Consider the following 4,212-nt stretch of genomic DNA (forward strand, 5'->3'; position numbering starts at 1 on the left):
CTTTCTGTCCGGAACGACCTGCGAGTCCCTGGTCCACAAGCTAGGATGCAGGGGCCCGCGAACTACCAAGGAACTTCTGGACATCGCCACCAGTCACGCCTCTGGAGAAGAGGCGGTCGGAGCCATCTTTGATCGCTCCGACGGAAAGACAAGGCGGGACGAGGGCGCCAGCGAAGGCACCTCCAACCGTCCCGCCAAAGGGAAAAGTAAGAAGCAGCGGCGCGACAACTCGCTCGTGGCCGCAGCCGACCGCAAAGGTGGCCGGAAACCCGCGGAGGGCACTCCGAACCACTTCGAGAAAATGCTCGAGGGGCCATGCCCAAACCACGCCTTCCCGGCCAAGCACCTATACAAGGAATGCGGCCTTATGCGCAAATACTTGGCCGGGGGCCTGAACAAGGAGGAGAAGGGGAAGGAGCCTGTTCCCACCATTGACGACATGGAGGAGAAGGACGACGCCTTCCCAACACCGACCGGTGCCCTCATGATCTTCGGAGGATCAGCGGCCTACGACTCCAGGCGCCGCCAGAAGGTCGCACGTCGAGAGGTCTATACCGCTGGACCGGCTATGCCAGCTTATCTCCGGTGGTCGGAATCTGCCATAACCTTCGACCGGTCCGACCATCCAGATGCCATCCCACACCCGGGGAGGTATCCGCTTGTCGTCGACCCGATCGTCGGTCCAAAGCGGCTCACCAAGGTACTGATGGATGGGGGCAGCGGCCTCAACATCATGTACGCCAAGACGCTCGACGAGATGGGCGTCGACCGAACGCACCTCCGTCCCGTCCGAGCACCTTTCCATGGCGTTGTGCCTAGAAGGCAAGCTGTGCCACTAGGGCAGATTGACCTGCCCGTCACTTTTGGGGATCGATCCAATTACCGGACTGAGACCCTCACCTTCGATGTGGTGGGATTCCCGGGGACTTTCCACGCCATTCTGGGGCGACCATGTTACGCGAAGTTCATGGCCGTGCCCAATTACACATACCTAAAGCTGAAGATGCCAGGACCCCGTGGGATCATCACCATCGGCACCTCCTTCCAGCGCGCTTACGAGTGCGAGGTCGAATGCTGCGGACACACATCCACGGTCATCGCGTCCGAAGAGCTCGCCACCCTCAGGAAGGAGGTCATTGAAGGGACACCCGACGCAAAGAAGTCATCCAGATCGTTCGAATTAGCAGAGGGTTCCAGGGACGTCCTCTTGGATCCCAGTAGCTCCGAGGGCAAAAAAGTCCGAATCGGGACCGCGCTCTCCTCCGCATAGGAAAGCGCGCTCGTCGACTTCCTCCGCGCCAACAAGGACATCTTTGCGTGGAAACCCTCGGATATGCCGGGCATCCTGAGGGAGGTCGCCGAGCATACCCTCCAGATCCTCCCAGGCTCCAAGCCGGTGAAACAACGCCTGCGCCGCTTCGACGAGGAGAAACGCAGGGCCATCGGCGAGGAGATAGCCAAACTACTGACCGCAGGGTTCATTAAGGAAGTATACCACCCAGAGTGGTTAGCAAATCCTGTTCTTGTCCGAAAAAAGAGTGGGAAATGGAGAATGTGTGTTGATTATACTGGTCTCAACAAAGCGTGTCCAAAGGATCCATTTCCTTTGCCCCGAATAGACCAAATAGTCGATTCCACCTCGGGGTGCGAAACCCTCTGTTTCCTTGACGCATACTCAGGCTACCATCAGATCGCAATGAAAGAGTCTGACCAGCTCGCGACATCTTTTATCACGCCCTTCGGATCATTTTGCTACGTTTCAATGCCGTTTGGTTTGAAGAACGCTGGGGCGACGTACCAGCGCTGTATGCTTAGTTGCTTCGGAGACCTCATCGGGCGAACCGTTGAGGCCTATGTCGACGACATCGTAGTCAAATCCAAGCGGGCTGACCACCTTGTCGCCGACCTTGAACGCACCTTTGTGAAACTCCGGGCGAACGGCATCAAGCTCAATCCCGAAAAATGTGTTTTCGGAGTCCCGAGGGGCATGCTGCTCGGCTTCATCGTCTCCGAGCGTGGCATCGAAGCCAACCCAGAGAAGATATCGGCCATCACGAGGATGGGCCCGATACAAAACATAAAGGGGGTTCAACGGATCATAGGGTGCCTTGCCGCCCTCAGCCGATTCATTTCACGCCTCGGCGAACGAGGACTCCCCCTTTATCGACTTCTGAAGAAAACTGACCACTTCGAGTGGACAGCCGAGGCTCTGGAGGCACTTGACATGGTTAAACAATTTTTAACTAAGCCGCCGGTCCTAGTTCCTCCACGCGATGGAGAATCTCTCCTACTATATATATCAGCCACCACCCAGGTGGTTAGCTCCGCCTTAATGGTAGAGCAAGAGGAGGAAGGGCGCACCTTCAAGGTGCAGCGCCCTGTATATTTCATCAGCGAAGTGCTATCCGACTCCAAAACCCGCTACTCCCAGATCTAGAAACTCCTCTACACCGTCCTCATTACCAAAAGGAAGCTACGCCACTACTTCGAGTCACACCCCGTGACAGTAGTGACGTCGTTCCCCCTCGGCGAGGTCGTTCGTAGCCATGACGCTACGGGAAGAACCGCAAAGTGGGCGCTCGAGCTGATGGATCAGGGCATTTCTTATGTCCCCCGAACGGCGATCAAATCTCAGGCGCTGGCTGACTTCATCGCGGAGTGGACCGAGGTCCAGATGCCACCAGCAGCCGTCGATCAAGAGTACTGGATAATGTACTTCGATGGATCGCTGATGAAGAGGGGCGCCGGAGCGGGACTAGTCTTTATATCCCCCCTCGGGGTCCACATGAGGTACATGGTTCGGCTCCATTTTCCCTCATCAAACAATACTGCAGAATACGAAGCGCTCATCAACGGCCTACGAATCGCCATCGAGCTGGGCATCCGACGCCTTGACGTCAGGGGCGACTCTCAGCTGGTCGTCAACCAGGTCATGAAAGAGTCGGGCTGCCACGATACCAAGATGGAGGCATACTGTCAAGAGGTCCGACGTCTGGAAGACAAGTTCAATGGCCTTGAACTCAATCATATCCCCAGGCGCCTCAACGAAGCGGCCGACACACTCGCAAAAGCGGCATCCAGCCGAGAGCCGGTTCCAACAGGCGTCTTTGCCAGTGATCAACACAAACCCTCGGTACGCTACACGGGGTCGGAACAAGCCGACGATGGCCCTTCTAGTCCGACCCCCATGGCCGATCCGCCAACTGTTCCTCCCGACCCTGAGGTCATGGAGCTTGAAGAAGACCCAGCAACGGAGTTCGATCCTCCCAATGACTGGAGAACACTTTACATCGACTATCTCCTCCACGATGTACTACCAACCAACGAGACAGAAGCCCGACGGCTCGCGCGACGCGCCAAATCCTTCGTTCTTGTAGAGGGCGAACTCTACAAACGAAGTCACATCGGAATTCTTCAGCTTTGCATCCCTGGCGAACAGGGAAAACTCCTACTGAGCGACATCCACGGTGGGGCATGCGGACACCATGCCGCACCAAGAACCTTGGTTGGGAAGGCATTCCGACAGGGTTTCTATTGGCCCACCGCAGTAGCCGATGCCGAGCAAATTGTACGCACCTGCGAAGGGTGCCAATACTACGCTCGGCAAACACACCTCCCGGCCTAGGCTCTCCAGATGATCCCCATCACGTGGCCCTTCGCGGTCTGGGGGCTTGACCTGGTCGGGCCTCTTAAAAAAGCGCCCGGAGGCTTTACCCACTTGCTTGTCACCATAGACAAGTTCACAAAATGGATTGAAGCTCGGCCAGTACCCACAATCAAATCCGAGCAAGCTGTGCTATTCTTTCTCGACATCATCCATCGCTTTGGAGTACCGAACTCCATCATCACAGACAACGGCACGCAGTTCACCGGTAGGAAATTTGTTCGTTTCTGTGACGAACAACACATCTGAATCGATTGGGCAGCCGTCGCGCACCCCCGGACGAACGGACAGGTCGAGCGCGCAAACGGCATGCTCCTTCAAGGCCTCAAACCCAGAATTTTCAACCGGTTGAACAAATTCGGCGCGCGTTGGCTCGCTGAGCTCCCGGCTGTGCTCTGGAGCCTAAGGACGACTCCTAGCCGGGCCACCGGCTACACACCCTTTTTCATGATCTACGGCTCCGAGGCCGTTCTCCCGACGGACCTCGACTATGGAGCGCCAAGAATCAGAGCATATAACGCTAAGGGAGCCGAGGCATCTCACCAAGA

The sequence above is a fragment of the Miscanthus floridulus genome, chromosome 8, assembly GCF_019320115.1.
Source record: "Miscanthus floridulus cultivar M001 chromosome 8, ASM1932011v1, whole genome shotgun sequence".
In the NCBI taxonomy this organism is placed as follows: Eukaryota; Viridiplantae; Streptophyta; class Magnoliopsida; order Poales; family Poaceae; genus Miscanthus; species Miscanthus floridulus.